Raw genomic sequence first — 17,858 nt, 5'->3', positions numbered from 1 at the left:
GCTCCAGAACTCTCTCCTCCATTTGGCTGAGGTCCTGGATGGCAGCTTTCCCCAGGCCTGCTGTCTGTCGCTGCTCCGATTATGGTGACCTTGGCCTGCAAGAGAAAGAAAAGTGTGTGAGCGAGTGTGGTGCAATGTGTTTGGGTGATGTGCCTGCCATGGTTGTACAGCTGTCAGTGTGTGCAAGGTTTGAGATGTGGGTGTAAGTTTTACAGATGTGGTAAGGTTGTGAGGGTGAAGTGAAGCTATGATTGTGAGGTGTGAGTGGTGATTGGTAGAGATTGTTGGTAGGTGAGTGCTGGGGGTGTGGTGCATTGAGCAGTGTGTGAGACTTATGGTGTAGATGGTGGGATATGTCATTTGCTGAAGCCTTCACTCACCTTGACCTGCGGTGTGAGGTCATTAAACTTCTTTCACCACTGGATAGCCGACCTTGGGACCAAAGTGCTGACCGTCACATGGGCAACTAGCTCCTGTCAGATCCTTCACGAGGTGTGTGGCGAGGGCTTCCTGCCAGTGTGTGGGAAGAGGACAGCCCACTGCCTCTCCATAGCCATGACCAGAGCCTCAAGTGCCGTGACAGAGAATCTGCAGGCTCTCTCCCTGTGCTGAGGATCCATCATATTTTCACTGCCATCTTCTTCCAGCTGAAGTTGTAAGTGGCTTGACAATGAAGTGCTGCAGCGTCAATGCACCTCCCCTTTAAGAACTGAATAAAGCCTGTGCCAAGCATGACTGGGAATTAGACTGGACATGATATTGGCCCACCTGTTGAGCAGTAAGCCAATGAGCAATGGCTTTAGTGTTAATGAAGACTGAGCACGAATTTTGCGTGCTACCTAGACTATTTTGACCTGGCGCAGCTTAACATCGATGGGCCATGACACTGCCCATTTCGTGGCCATATCCAATTTTTAGGCCCATTATTTTGCCAGTTACTGATGTAAGATTAACGGATCTATAGTTAAAATGGTTTGTGTTATCATCTTTCTTGAGAATGGGTAATATGCTGACTTGTTTCCAATCCAGTGGGGCCTCCCTGCGTTTACTGACACCATCATGATGATTGTCAGCACTTCATAGATTTTTGCCTTTAGTTTCACTTCGCATCCTCATGCACTATCCATCTGCCATGCCTAAGTATTTGAGTCTGTTGTAGTCTACCTGCTGCCTGGGCTAGAACCCTCTGTGAGGTGTATGTCTAATGTGCCTTTTGTGTTCCTGGGCCACTCTTTCCTCTTCCTCCTCCACAGTAATCTATTCATGAATAGCCAATATATCTGTGCTCTCAGGAGACTTTTTTTCTGTACCATTCACTTCTTGTACTGCTATGGTGATATTTTCCTGCTCATTAAACTCACCAAGGAAGGCAACGGAAGTCGAGCTCAGTGTTATGCTGAGCTCGAAATTCATTGAGGTGTGACATAAGGGATTAAAGCTGAGGCCTTTGGTGAGGACATTGGTGTCCAAGAGTTGCTAAAGCTTGCCATCCAGGACACCTGAAATGAAGAAAAAAAGATTTTTTTTTGCTGAAGTGCCGGATGAAGCAAAGGATGTAATCCATGTTGGCTCTCTCTAATCAGCTCAAATTTCTCTCGGTGCTCAGTCACACTGTCCTTAACTATAGATTCCAATAACTTCCCCACAACAGATGTTAGACAAACAGCTCTATAATTTCCTGGTTTCTCTCTCTCACCTCACCTGGAGTTACATTTGCAATTTTTCAATCTAAAGGGGTAATTCCTGAATCGAGACAGCTTTGAAAGACTATGGCTAAAGCATCTGCAATTTCCTCACCTACTTTGTTTAAGTCCCTGGGATGGAAACCATCAGGTCCTGGGGATTTGTCAGTCTTTAGTGCCATTATTTTTTCTACTACTGTTTTCTTGCTTACGTTAAGTTTAGTGAGGTCCAGTCCTTGATTCATTATTAGTTCCCCTGGAATGTCAGGTATATTATCCTCTTCCTCTACTGTGAAGGCTGACACAAAGGGCAGGAATTTAACTCAGGAGTTGGGTTGGAGGCGGGACTACAACTTTCAGGGTTGTAGTCCCACCTCCATCGAGATGCAGCCAATCTACGCGATTTTAACTTGATTGACCTTGTTTAGCCCGCCCTACGGGCTCAGCAGGCCAATTAAGGGCCACCCGGCAACAGGTGACGTCACAGACTGAAATTTCACCTGTCAAGGGGTTTTGACAGAAGAAATATCAGTGTTTCACAGCTGTTTGAAGCTGTCAAACACTGACAGTCTTACTTCTAACTTGAGTCCTTCTCCACAGACTCAGTTAGAAATCTCTCCTGCACAGAAAGCTGAAGGCTGTCACTTTTGACAGTTCACAGTCATTCTGCTTTCTGTGCCGGTGAGAAGACGGACTCCTAGGACCTAAAGGAAGGAAGGCTGAAAAGGTAAGAAAAGGTAATTTACACTTCTTTAATCACTTTAGACACACCAAACACACTTACCTTTGCACACATGCACACATCACTCACCTGAACACCGACATCTCGACCCCTCCAAGTCCTTCAACCCGACGGCCCGACTTCTCTAACTTGGCATGGTTTGGAGCCATCGGGAATCCCACACTTCAACCTTCAAAATAGGGATTAGGCTAAAAACTGCCTGTTAACTACCTGTTAACAGGCAGTTAATTGGCACTAATCCCTTCCCACCTCGGGTAGGCGGGTCCCAGTGCGGGACAGGTACCCGCCTCCTTTGAAACTGGCATGGAGGCGGGTTTGGGTGCGGGATGGGGTCGGGACCCCTGATTTCGGGATTTTAATCCCCCCCGCACGCCTCCAATCCCGACTCCACGGCACAATGAAAATCCTGCCCAAAGTAATTATTAAACAAGTCTGCCATTTCCTTATTTTCATTTGCAATATTACCCACATCTGTTTTTAAAGGGCCGACATTACCCCTGACTACCCTTTTTCTTATAGAATAATTGTAAAAACTTTTTGTGTTAATCTTGATATCCCTCACAAGTTTCATTTTGTATTCCCTTTTTGCAGCTCTTACTATCTTTTTTGTCTTCCTTTGCTATTCTTTATACAGTACCTCTCCCAGTCCCCTGGATCGACACTATTCTTTACATTTTTATGTGCTCTTTCCTTTAGTATTATGTTATCTCTCACCTCTTTTGTCAACCATGGCTGTTTTATTTGGTAAATGGAGCTCTTGCCCTTCAGGGGTATATACTGGTCCTGTATTAAGGTAAATTGTTTTTTGAACACTTCCCACTGTTCATCTGTAGTTTTGCCCGATAAGTTTTGACAAGTGTGTTGTTGTCTCTGTCTCATCCCATTAAAGTTAGCCTTACCAAAATCTAGAATCAACGGGGGCGATTTTCCCAGCCCTGAGGAGGCGGGTATGGAGGCGGGACAGTTGATAAAATTGCAAAAATTGAGTGCAGGTTCGGAACCTGCCTCCAACCCGCCTCTGCGCAACTTTCAGTCCCACCTCCAAGAGTCGGAATAGGCAGTTAAGACCCTTAAGAAGCGCTTAAGGGCCTCAATAATCCAATTTTCCCAGGCCTTTGTTATTTTGCCACATTTACAGCATGTTGCACGCCGCTCCTAAACCACGGCAGCTAATCCTGATGGGTTGACAAGTGGCTGGCCTCCTCACAACTGCAGCTCCACCATAAAAACGGAGCTTTCAACAGGGATGAGTTGCAGGTGGCAGAACTTTTGTTCCACAGATCTTTGAGCACTTTTTCCAGGCCTACTGAAGTCGGAGATGGTGCAGCTAAGAGCTATCTACTTTGGGACCTCCTGGGAAAACCCTGTCCCCACTTGGACTGAGCGCTTCCCCAACGGAGGTATCTACCAGCAGCATGGGAAACATTTATTTCCTTTCATCATGGACCTCAGATTCAGACAAGGAGCAGCCACGGCAGCAGCAGAACCAGGCAGAACAGCAGCAACAGCAGCAGAGCGCCAACCTGCTGCTCACTCACCTGATGGTGCACAGGGCAGAAGGCGCCAGTGCATGGCAGCATATCGCCGCAGGAGATACTCTCTCAGGTTTACAGACAGAGGATGAGCTTCCTCAACATGAGAGAGCAGCAGTGCCAAAGGAGGCTGAGACTTTTGCAAGAGGTTGTCAGAGACATCTGCGCAATGCTGCACCAACACCCGGAGCCCAGAGGATCCGGTGGACATCCCTTATCAGTGGCTGTCAAAGTCACCACCGCACTCAACTTTTTTGCTTCAGGCTCCTTCCAGGGATCATCACGCAGTTTACCGATGCCCTCTTCACAAAGGCGCACAATTACATCAACTTTTCAACGGATCAAGCAAGTATAACTGCGCGTGTGGTTGGATTTGCAAATATGGCAGGCTTGCCAATGGTGCAGGGTGTCATAGACTGCACACATGTGGCCCTGAGGGCACCCCATCACAACCCAGCTATTTTTGTCAACCGCAAGGGCTTCCACTCCATCAATGTACAGCTGGTGTGTAACCACAAGAAGGAGATTTTGCATGTTTGCGCAGTTGCCATGACCGTTTGATAAAGTCCCACATAAGAGGTTAGTGTGCAAAATTAAAGCACATGGGATTGGGGATAATATACTGACATGGATTGAAAATTGGTTAACAGACAGGGAACAGAGAGTAGGAATAAATGGGTCTTTTTTGGGGTGGCAGGCAGTGACTAGTGGGGTACCACAGGAATCAGTGCTTGGGCCCCAGCTATTCACAATATATATCAATGATTTGGATGAGGGAACCAAATGTAATATTTCCAACTTTGCTGATGACACGAAACTAGGTGGGACTGTGAGTTGTGAGGAGGATGCAAAGAGGCTTCAAGGCGATTTAGACAAGTTGAGTGAGTGGGCAAATACATGGTAGATGCAGTATAACGCGGATAAATGTGAAGTTATTCACTTCAGTAGGAAAAACAGAAAGGCAGAGTATTATTTAAATGGTGATAGATTGGGAAATGTTGACGTACAAAGGAACCTGGGTGTCCTTGTACACCAGTCACTGAAAGCAAACATGCAGGTGCAGCAAGCAGTTAGGAAGGCAAATGGTATGTTGGCTTTCATTGCAAGAGGATTTGAGTACAGGAGCAAGGATGTCATACCACAGTTATACAGGGCCTTGGTGAGACCACACCTGGAGTACTGTGTGCAGTTTTGGTCTCCTTACCTAAGAAAGGATATACTTGCCATAGAGGGGGTGCAGCGAAGATTCACCAGACTGATTCCTGGGATGGCAGGACTGTCGTATGAGGAGAGATTGGGTCGACCAGGCCTGTATTCACTAGAGTTTAGAAGAATGAGAGGGGATCTCATTGAAACGTATAAAATTCTGACAGGGCTAGACAGACTGGATGCAGGGAGGATGTTTCCCCTGGCTGGGGGCTCTAGAACAAGGGGTCACAGTCTATGGATACGAGGTAGGACATTTAGGACTGAGCTGTGGAGAAATTTCTTCACTCAGAGGGTAGTGAACCTGTGGAATTCTTTACCACAGAAGGCTGTGGAGGCCAAGTCACTGAATATATTTAAGAAGGAGGTAGATAGATTTCTAGACGCAAAGGTTGTCAAGGGGTATGGGGAGAAAGCGGGAATATGGTATTGAGATAGAGGATCAGCCATGATCATATTGAATGGCGGAGCAGGCTCGAAGGGCCAAGTGGCCTACTTATGCTTCTATTTTTCCATGTTTCTATGTTTCTATGACTCATTCATCCTCCGGCAGTCTAGTGTGCCTCTGCTCTTCAAGCCGCCAAACCAGCTTAACGGATGGCTACTTGGAGACAAGGGCTATCCCCTGAAGACGTGGCTAATGTTGCCGATCAGGAGAACAGCGAATGAAGCTGAGGAGCGCTACAATGCCAGCCATATTTCAACCAGGTCCATCATCTAACAAACCATCGGCTTGCTGAAGATGCGATTCAGATGCCTCGACCGATCAGGTGGAGCCCTGCAGTACTCAGCACCAGGGTCTCCAGAATGGTCGTGGTCTGCTGTACGCTGCACAACATCGCACAGCATCGTGGCTTGCAGCTTCCTGAGGAGCAAGTGGCTCAGTACATAGCCTCCTCAGATAAAGAGGAGGAGGAGGAGAATGATGACTGAGCGGAGGCGCATCAACCAGCAGCAGCAGCAGCACGTGAGCACATTGCTGGCTGGAATGCAAGGGATGCACTCGCCTTGGCCAGATTTGCTTAGGCTGCCCATTCTAGCACATGTACTTGGCTCCTTCTTAGCACAAGATACACAATGGTCATGACTCTCTGGCTTCCTCTCACTCTGACCACCAACCTGCCCAAGCCAGTCTCGCTGAGGCCGCAATGTGGGACTTCCAAAACTGAAATCACAGAGGCCATAACATCAACAGTTTGCCATCACCAGAGTTTAATACATTCACAAAGGGATGGCATTTAATTATTAAACACAAAAAAAATCCAAATGACTGCCCATGTGACTAATTCTGCTCTATCTACCTCTTACGGGTGCTGCTACGTGGTGCTTCCCCTGTGGCTTCAGCAGAAGTGGAGGCCCCTTGCTCACTTTCATGCTGCTCCTGCTTCGACACCTTTGGCGGGCATTCTCTGGGTTTGCAAGCCTGTGAGACCTCGCCAAAAGTCTGCTCTTCCTGCGGCTGTGCAGGGGCTGAGACGCCCATTTCAGTTGGGTGAGGACTTTAGTGGGCTTCTCACCGAGGGCAATGCAATGGCATGGAAGTGTGAGCGCTTGGAGAGGAGCCCCCACTTCCTTGTTCTCTACCACCAACCCCACCTCAGCGCTAGCAAGTGGCTTGACAGCACCTTGCTGCACATCAGGGGGGCCATGAGGACCCGTGTCTGCACTGGCAGTCCTACTGCTGAGGACTTCCATGAAGCTCTGGTCTCTCTGATCAATATCTGGCCATTGCTCCTCCAGGAATGTCAGTCTATTCTGAACATTGACCATGTTTTCAACACTCTGGCAACTTATCTCCTCCATGGCCCTGGCCATCATCTGCAGAGAGGCATCCATCAATGCCACGGAGGTAGACATCGCTTCCACATAGGTAGCCAGCCTTTTCAAGGAGATGCACTTATGCGCCTTGGACTCCACAAAGGCTCTGCTCATATTTGAGCTGGACTCCTCCATCCTCTCCACACATGCAGTGACCCTGGAGACAAAACCTGCCAGAGACTCCTGCACCTGTTCCTGGAGTTCCTACATCGCTCTCCTTCTGGATGGACCCAGAGGCACAGAGTCCACTTGCAGCTGAGCAGAGCTGGCAGGGTCCTGCACTCTCCGATGAGGACTCTCTACTGCTGTCCCTGTCTCCACCACCTGCTGATGCTCACTTGTGAGCTGTAATATACCAAGTGACAACACTATTCTATCTCCCGAAGGTCCCACCGAGGTGTGCGTATCTGCACTGGTGCTGGGTGCGCTTACATCTGCTGACGCTGCGTCCTCAGAGGTTGCAGGTTCCTCTGAGGAGTTTTCTGCCTCAGGCTCTTCCTCCTGGACAGTGGGGAGGGTGTCTGTCAATGGTCCTGTGGGGGAGTAAAGGAATGAGTTAGAGATGTTACGGTGGTGTGGCATGCACATGCAATAGCGCCTTTGATCAATTGTCATTCTATAAATGTACATTCTCAGCCATTCTAGTGACTCCTGCAATGTAAAAGAGAGAGATGCAAAACTATTGTCACCAGCTTGCTCTGCTGCGCCCGTCTGTCCGTCCTCCAATTCCACCTTCATCTCAGCACCAACGATTTCCAGGGCCGCCTCTTCAGCATTGGTCAAATGGGCGAGGGAAGGTGGCCCTCCTCCAGTCTTCGCCCTTTCCCTTTTATTGTGGGCTCTCTTTTCCTGCAATGAGGGAGACAAGTGGAGTTTGAGTAAGAATGATTGAGTGAGTGTAGAGAGTCCAGAGCATAGATGCTTAGAAGGAGACAAAGGTGGAGTGAGGTTCCATTTCCCTGTGTGTTGTTAGTCATTGTCATTGCATAACATCGATAGGGAGTGTGAGGGCAGCATAGTCGAATAGTGAAGTGATTGTGTTCATAGAGTGAGTGGGATGGTTAAGGGTGCAAGGGTTGTAAGAGTGAAGTGGGATGTGTAGGAGGAGGTTGACAATGCAGAGTGCTGGTGATGAGAGGAGAAGGGGAGCAGAATGAGGGTCAAGCTGATGGTATATTCACTTTGGCTGATCTTACAAGGTCAATGAACCTCTTGTGGCACTGCAGCCATGTTCTGCTGCACACAGATCTGAAGGTTACATCCCATGCCAGCTGCACCCAGACAGCCTTGGTTTGTGTGGGAGGCTTCTTCCTCCCAAATGAGGGGAAGAGCACCTCCTTGCTAGCTCTCACCCCCTCAACCAAAATACTCAGAGACTCATCTGAGAACCTCGGGGAAGCCTTGGCTCTCGAGTTGGCCATCTCTTCTCAGCGCTAAAGTGTTCAGCAGCCACAAAACAGCAGTGAAATGAGCCAAGGAAGCAAGCAGCCCTTAAATGAAGCTGCATAAATGGCGTCAGCAGAGGCGAGTTTCAGTCCAAAATGAGTAATTGGCCCAGGGGAACCCACACGCCCGGAGTTAATTGGGCAATTAGGGGAAAATCCCAACTTTTTCCCACCTGACAGTGGAGGCAGGTTCGGAACCCGCCCACCCCCAAACCCGCTCCTAACCTGCCTCCAATGGGAAAATTGCCCCCTTAGTTACTGGTAAAGTTTCTCCTTTCCAAACCTAACATTGAATTCGATCATATTATGATGACTGTTAAGTAAATGCTCCCTTACTATTAGATTATTAACTAAGTCTGGCTCATTACTCATAACTAAATCTAGTATGACCAACCCTCTTGTTGGTGCTACATGTTGCTTCAGAAAACTATCTTGAATGCACTCAAGAAATTCGCTACCTTTCTGATTTGAGCTACTCTGCTCTTCCCAATCTGTATGAAAGTAGGTTGATATACAGGGTATATCTGTAAAGAATATTTCAAGCACAAAAGTAAAATGAAACATGAGCTTCCTCCATTTCATTTGAGAACACTGTTAGTGGTTCTGCATATAATTCTTCAATTCCTCTTGACGATTTGCACTACTACTTTGTGCTGTAACAACCCCTCATCAGAAAAGCATAAAACACCATCTGCGCTATTGTCTTGGGAGCCTAGTTGTCAAGCTCAGGGAGTTTGTTGTCATTTGCTGACAAATCCTGAAAAAGTGTATCGCTAAATAAATCAGCAGATTTTGACTATCATAGAATTATAGAATGATAGAATCTTACAGCACTGAAGGAGGCCATTCGGCCCATTGTGCCTGTGCGGGCTCTTTGAAAGAGCAACCAGGCTTTGTCCCACACCCCCGCTTTTTGTCTCTAACCCTGTAAGTTCCTCATCCTCAAGAACTTGTTCAACTCCCTTTTAAAATTATTTATGGAATCAGTTTCCACAACCTTTTCAGGTCGAGTGTTCCAGATCCCGATAACTCTCTGAGTGAAAACATTTCTCCTCATCTCCCCTCTAGATCTTTTGCCAATGATTTTAAATCTATGACCTCTAGTTATTGACCTACTTGCCAGAGGGATAATTTTTCTCTATCTACTCTATCAAAACCTCTCATCATCTTGAAAACCTCTATTAGGTCACCTCTTAACCTTCTCTGTTCCAAGAACAGTCCTAACTTTTCCAACCTCTCCTCATAGCTGAAGTCCCTCATCCCTGGTAACATCCTGGTAAACCTCCTCTGTACCCTTTCGAAGGCCTTTACATCTTTCCTGAAGTGTGGTGCCCAGAATTGTCCGCAAAACTCCAGCTGAGGCCCAACCAGTGGTTTATAAAGTTCTAGCATGATCTCTTGACTTTTATATTCTGTGCCTCTGTTTATAAACCCAAGTAACCCATATGCTTTTCTAACTTATCAACTTGCCCTGCCACCTTTAAGGATTTGTGTACATGGACAGCAAGGTCTCTCTGTTCATCTACACTTTACAAAATTGTGCCATTTATAGTATACTGTCTTTCCATATTAGTCCTCTCAAAGTGCATTGCTTCACACTTCTCCACATTAAATTCTATCCCCCACGCTCCTCCCCATTTCACCATCCTGTCTATGTCATCCTGAAGCCTATGACTATCCTCATCATTATTTACTACCTTGCCAAGTTTCATATCATCTGCAAACTTTATAATGCTGCTCCCTATACCTGAGTCTAGGTTATTTATAAAAATTGAAAAGAGTAATCAACCCAAAACTGACCCTTGGGGAACACCACTGCAAACCACCCCCAGTCTGAAAAACATCCATCCACCACCATCCTTTGCGTCCTGTCACTGAGCCAATTCCGTATCCATACCACCACTTTCCCCTTAATTCCATGGGCTTCCATCTTCTTAATAAGCCTCCTGTGTGGCAATTTGTCGAATGCTTTCTGAAAGTCAATATATACATCTACAGCACTACCTTGATCAACCTTCTGTTACCTCATCAAAGAATTCAATCAAGCTAGTCAGAAACAATTTGGGGTCAATTTTCTAGCCGCCGTCGGGTGGCTTTTCAGGCGGCCGGGGGCCGAAAATCACCGAAAAAGTGGTTTGGGACCCCGCCGCCTGATTCCCCACCCCGTCCGACTTTCGGACCGCTGTTTCCCCGCGACTCGCTTCAGTCCCGGCCGCCGCTGGCGGGACTGGTTGTCGGCACACTAATGACCAATAATTACCTTGTTGAAGAAGATTTTCCGGGGCCGTTGCGACTTTGGGGCTTTCCACACATCAAACACGCCTGCGGGGAACCCCGCTGATGAGACCTGGCGTGAAGCTTGCCGGCTTGCTTGCTGTCAGCAGCAGGTCAGGGAAAGCTGCGATTTAAAGGGACAGCACTTGTATGTTGAAGGACCTTGTTGTTGCAGGTTTGGGGTTACTTCTTCAAGGCTTAGGCACAGCTGTGGAAGGTTGGAGCCTCACACACTTCTCCAATGCGATCTCCTGGGAAGCCCCTCTTGCCACCCTCACTCAGAGCTTCCTCAGCGGAGGCATCTGCGAGAAGCATGAGATGCCTTTTTTTCCTTCCCTTCTTGCCATTACAGGATCTCCAGCAGCAGAGGCGGCAGCAGCAGAACCAGGAACAGCAGGATGAGCACCAGGAGCACCAGGCTGCTGCTCACTCACCTGAAGCTGCACAGGCCAGAAGGGGCCAGCGCTTGGAAATGGCTTGAGAGCACCTTGCTGCACTTTAGGGGGCCATGGGGGCCCGTTTCTGCACTGGCAGTCCTACTCAGAAGGACTTCCATGAAGATCTGGTTTCTCTGTTCAATAGATGGCCAACGCTCCTCAAGAGATGTCATTCTCTTATGAGCACTCACCATGTTTTCTGTACCCTGGCGAGTTATCTCCTCCATGGAGGTTGCCAACCTTTCCATGGTGATGCGTTCATGCGCCAATGACTCCACAAAGGCTCTGCTCATGGTCGCTATGGACTCCTCCATTCGCTCCACACTCGCAGCGACCCTGGAGACAAAACCTGCCAGAGACTCCTGCATCTGTGCATGGAGATCCATCACCTCTTCTCTTGCAGATGGACCCAGAGGCAGAGGGTCGATATGCAGCACAGCTGAGCTGAGCTGGCAGAGTCCTGCACCCTCCGATGAGGACTCTCCACTGCTGGCCCTGTCTCCAGAATCTGCTGAGGCTCACTTGTGAACTGTGAAACACCAGGTGACAACACTACTCTATGTCCCGAAGGTCCCCCCCGAGGTGTGAGTGTCTGCACTGGTGCTGGGTGCGCTTACTTCTGCTGACGCTGTGCCCTCAGAGGTTGAAGCTTCCTCTGAGGAGTCTGGCTGCACAGCCTCTTCCTCCTCCACAGTGAGGACGGGGGCTCTGGATGGTACTGTGGGGGAGTAAAGGAAGGAGTTAGAGATGTAATGCCAAGGTTCTTCTGGTGACTCCCAGCGAGTTGGCATCTGCTGACACCTGCATCCATGCAGCATTGGTCTCAGTGGGAGGCCTCTTCCTCCCTGACCTAGGGAAGAGGACTTCCCTGTGGGCCCTAACCCCATCCAATAATGCCTGCAGTGAAGCCTCGTCGAATTTGAAGGCAGCTCGGGGTCTGGCACTGGCCACAGCTGCTGCAGGCTCCTCTGCCATCCTGTATGGTTCATTTGGAAGCCTTCAGAGGATGCAGTGCTTGCTATGGACCTTGAAAGCACCACGAATGATGACATCATACTGTGGGGATTTCTGACTCAAATTGGACAATTAGCAAGACTTCCCATATGCTGGGAATTAATTGGCCAATTGAGGGAAAATTGCGTGGAGCTGGCTGACACTTTTTTACGTGTGTCAGAAACCCCACATTCGGGGAAACCCGACCATTTCCCACACAAGCCGAAAATCGGGGCCTTTGTCTTTAACAAATCCATGTTGGCTCTCCTTGATTAACCCATGCCTTTCCAAATGAAAGTTTATTTTGTCCCTGATAATGGTTTCCAATAACTTCCCCACAACCGATATTAGGCTGACTGGCCTGTAATTTCCTGGTTTATCCCTCTCCCCTTTCTTGAATAGTGGTATAACATTCGCAACCCTCCAGTCCTCTGGCACTACTCCTGTATCTAATGAGAATTGAAAGATTGTGACCAATGCCTCTGCTATTTCTTTCTACCTTTGCTTCTTTCAGCAACCTAGGATGTATTCCATCTGGACCATGTGACTTACCAACTTTCAGACTATGACAGACATTACCTTGTTTGCTGTCTATGTGTGGACTTGGGACATTCTAGAATGAGTGGATATTCTAAGATTTGTCAGCAAATTCATGACAGCATAAAAATAATTAACAAAACATTACTTGCATGTAACTAGACCAAGACATCTGAATTTCAGATTTATCATAGAGATTAAATATGTTCAACAAAAGAAATTGACATTATTGACTCCATGTAAATAGAACCACTGTGAGCATGTTAGTTATTCGGTATAGATAGCCCAAATGGGTGCAGAATAATAATGGATTACTGGCGAAATGCGAAGCCAGGTGCTCTTCGAAAATGTTCATGTCTACTGTGAACACCAAACCATAGGATTTGACGTGAAAGGCATGATGCTAAAGAGCTCAATCAATTCAAGAGATTGATACCTATTATGCTTTATCCCTCCCTTCAGATAGATAGTAGATATATAATGTAGATATATAGATATGATATTTTAGATATATATAAACTTGGCCTGGCAACTTATTTTATTAGTCAACGGATTGTATTTTTCAATATTTGATTTCTTTCCCAGATTTAATTTCCTGTAAATCCAAATGTCAGTGTTGGCCAGTTAGGTACAATGTTGAGCTGCTGTGTTGCATGGTAACAGCTGGCAAGTATATGATGTAACCTTGTTACATTTTCCAGGAAGTTAATGAATAATAATGAACAATATGGTCTGACTCTGGACATTCATAAGATCCCCAGATTAGTTTGCCCATGAACAGCTGGTGCACATTTGCCAATGTCATTAAACTATGACGTCCAGTTGGAACTTGAACTTGACGATTGTTGTATTTAAGCCGCTCCAGGCTAGATTCTGTGATGTTCCACAAACAGCGTGTTATCTGCACCAAGTTACCAAGTTAGAAAAGACTGGGAGGTAGATTTTATCTCGGGCCGCCCGGCGTAAGCAGGGCAGCTAACAGCCTGAAAATGGCTTAATGCCCCGTTTCCCGTGGTGCACATGCCATCGCCATCCTCAAAGGGGTCTTTTGTTCGTTGGTCAGGACGTGAATCTGACACTATTTTCGATGTTAGCTGCCAAATGTACAGCTGTAGGATGGATTGCACCACTCGCACACAATCAGCCTAAAGCTGACTGGAATGTTACACTGTAATTTATTTAGTCTGCTCTTGTGTTCAGACCAAACAAAATCCCGGTTAAGTTTTGAGTTCCTCTGTTGCACTAGCCCAGATATTTAATTCTGGATCGCTCACCTGTTTCAGAACTTTTAATATGTAAATCAGGGAACTATGACGTTCTTTGGACCCCGATTGTAATTATGACCGATAACTGGGCCGACCATGCGCCGTGTTGAGATTATTTTTGTGCACCCAAGAGGAGCAGCAGTGCCTTGAGGTCACTGTTGTTTGCGGGTGCGCCGCCCACTTTGGGGCTCGCGCACACCTTTACCCCCCGCCCAATTAAAATAGGGGCATTTTTTTTGCAGGAACAAATGGAGCGGGTGCCAGCTTCACTTGTAGCTACAGCAGATCCTCGCCCATGAAACGGCCAGGGAGCAGTTGGAGTCCCCATCTCCATGGGACCACAGAATGAAGTTCTTGTAGCAATAGAGAAGGGACTAGAAAGCAGCCTACATAACAGCTTCCAGACCATGGCAGGCACGCTGCACCCTGCTGTTTCTTAGGGCTTTCAAAATTTGATCGCTGTCATTAGACCAGACATCCCACTGATCAGTGTGGCCACAGATCTAGGGCTCGGTGGAATGGTGATGGCTGAGCCCGCCTGCCTGATGTCACAGAACAGCCGCACATGTCAGGCCTTTTACCTTCCCCCTCAGAGCACCATGGCAGTGGAATGTGGGAGGTGACACCAAACTGCCCAGGAACAAGCTCCAGAGATGCAGCCAGCAGTGGTTTCCTACCAGGACCAACCTGCCAAGAGACGAGGGTCACCACTGTCCTGTAACCCTTTTCTAAAGCATGAGCAGACAACCACCTCCACGATACTGGCCTTTACATTGCACCTAGAAGCAACACTAGAATAGATGAAAAAAAGGCATGTGTATGCACCAAGAGATGCATGGTGTTGGAAAAAGTGGATTTGGACTTCAGTGTATTGAAATAGAATGTGCCCTAACATCACGCTTTGTTATTCACGGAGAATAGCATCATACAGGAAAGGTTGCACTTATTTGTTGCTGGGTTATTCACTCAGGTGATAATTACTAGCATGCTCGTGTAGTGGTAACGAGCGCTGATGTGTTGTCATGTTGTTGGATGCGTAGTGGATTGAAGGAATGTCCCTTTATTGGAAAGTGGGGGAGAAGGAGATAAGGTAGTGGTGTCAAAGGTAGACTGTATTATACAGAAGAGAAGACTCTAGTGATGAGATGTGCTCTGATACCCCTGAATGCAATTGAACTAGTGCATCCTTGACAGCAATGTCCAAGTCCAGCTCCTCTTGAATGGTGAAGTTGTATATACGGTGATGCTGGCTATAACTATTGATCTGCAACATACTCCATATTTTTCCAGGCTGCAGAAATGTGAATTTAAGACCCCAATGGCCCCCTTAATGACCAATCTTGCAGAGGCTTGTGCTCGTTGTGGTGCTCCTCCAAAACTATTCCGACCACTCTTTCTAGGATCATTATCCATAGGAGCAGGGCTTTGTCACCCAGAAGCCTTCCTTTCGTATGATTTTCTTCAATAAAATGGTCAGGGAGAGACAGATTTCAGAGCATGAAGGCATCATGATAACTTCCAGCATATCAGGCATTGAGATGTAGGATCCTCTGCGTGTTGTCACACACAATCTGCACATTGAGGAACGACACCTCTTCCCCTTTGAGATGGCTGAGGGAGTGTTCTGTGGGAGCACGCAAATGTTTGTGCTATTGATCGCACCCTGGACCTTGGGAAAGCCAACAAACCCATAAAAGTGGATGGCCCTACCTCGTTGCTGCCTTGCTGTAACGCCAATGGTGATGAATTTGTCTACTTTCCTCTGAAGGGCATCGGTGACCTGACGACGGTATACCTGTACTGCTGCTGGGCTGATGTTGCACAGACCACCCATGGCTACCGGAAATGAGGCTGTGCCATAAGAGTTCACGGAGAGAGCAGTGCTGTCAGATGAGTGTTGATGCGGTTGGTGACAGAGTTGCCCTATTGCCTCCTTGGCAAAACTCACTCTTGTGCAAACCTCCACTGTAACGTCCTCATATGAGCTGTGCTGCCTGTATATTTAATGATTGTGGGGGGGGTGAGCATTTGGGGATCATATCTGGTAGGCTGCATCCTCCTTGAATGTTTCCTGACTCTCCTTTGCTCCATCCTGTACTCCTCCTCCATGATAGCGACATTCCTGTGCAATTTATCCACAGAAATGAGTGAACAAATTCACTCCCTTTGTTCACTTTTCATAGTTTTTTCCTAATTTTAATTTTGTTCATCTTTCTTTGTTTATATTCTCTTCTTTCTGTTTGACTACCAGTCTTGTTAAAGTGCATATGCCTGAAGATGGGAGGAGGTGGGAAACGAGGGGTGAGGGGATGATTTTCGCCCCCAGTTACATTCGCATTCCTGATCCACCCGCTGACATTTCCATTGGCGCCTTCGCATAGGCGGCCTGTTTCAGCTGGGAACCTACTTGTAATATGCAAATCAGGGTCCTACACCAGTTATATGCAGTTATCAGGTACCAATGGTAAAAAGCATGCACCATGCGCCCAGGACCTTGGGGAAACCAAGAGCCATGCACCGTCCGCCCATTGACACTGGACGTTAACAGGCCGAACCAGTACTGCGCAAATCGGTAAATCCAAATTCCCCTCCTGGTCCCACAAGTATTGCCCATCCATAACCCCACCCCGCCCCACCCTCCGGCCCCCTCCTTTTAATGCCGAATTTCCAGCTCAGCCCCTTGAAGGAGCCATCAGATTACCTTACACCTAGTGAGCTGCCTGTGAGTGCTGGTTCAGCGCTTACAGTCTGCCAGGGTTGTGCAGATGAGGTTTGCTCATCCAAAAATGGTTCAGGCCTCCCGCCGAGGAATTTTGGGTGGGTGATGTGCTCGCACTGACCACCCGTTTATCGCCCAAGGTGAAAATATGCTCCATGATATAAAAATGAATATGCTAGAAATACACTGCGGCCCAGTAAGTATTTGGAAGAGCAAGATAAGCTAACATATAAAAGTGTAACCTTTCATTAGAACTGAATTCCCAATTGTAGCAATGCTCTTCTAGCTGAGAGATCAACCGAGCTTCCTGTTAGAGTTGCTGATTGCTTCGCTTTGGATTTCCAGTTCCAATTTTCAGTTTCCTTTCTACCTCTACACATTTTATAATGATTCACTTGACTAATAGGGAAAGGGTAACCCTTTCACAGCAATTAAACAGTGGAGATAAATCCAAAAAGGTGTTTAGAACTTCACTCAATGGCTTAAATTGTGTGTTGGAAATACATTTTAACTTATCTTCCACATTTAAAGCTGCAATCTGAGCTGCTCTTAACCAATCCATGCAGCAGACCTCAGTAGCTGTGATGAAATAACTCTGTGTTCTGGCATTCGTATTGTTGTTGTTGTTGTTGTACTAGTTAATGTCTGGAATGTTCCACCGGTGTAACCACTAATGCTCCTCCCTAGCCCTGCCCCTCTTCTGGAATGTTCTACCAAGGGCTGGGTCGGTGATGAATGATGGTAGCCCTGTGTTAACTTGATGCCATGTTCTTACTTAATAAAAGCCTTTAGTTTTAAGCTTTAACCTCATGGATTCAGGCAGTTATTTGGCACATCAATTTTATTAAGTAACAACTTTTGGAAGATGGATCGATTTTTGAAACCAGAGCATCTGGATATCGATCCCCATTCGGCAGACGCGTTGAAGAAATTTACGCATTGGCTTCGATGTTTTGAACACTTCATCGCATCGGTCAATTCAACGGTTACCAAGTTGGGTCTTCTAACCAACTTGGTAAGTCATCAAACTTACTCGATAATTGATGATATTACAACATATGAAGAGGCCCTCACAGCCCTTAAGGCCTAGTACCTTAAGTCGGTTAACGAAGTATACGCCAGGTATCTTTTGTCTACTCGCAGGCAATTACCCGAGGAATCTCTGGAAGATTTCCTGCAGGACCTTAAGGCTTTGGCTAAGGATTGCA

Source organism: Somniosus microcephalus, chromosome 7 (assembly GCF_052327205.1).
Source record: "Somniosus microcephalus isolate GS21.2 chromosome 7, FLI_Smic_1.0, whole genome shotgun sequence".
In the NCBI taxonomy this organism is placed as follows: domain Eukaryota; kingdom Metazoa; phylum Chordata; class Chondrichthyes; order Squaliformes; family Somniosidae; genus Somniosus; species Somniosus microcephalus.
Note: the sequence above shows the minus strand (reverse complement) of the source record.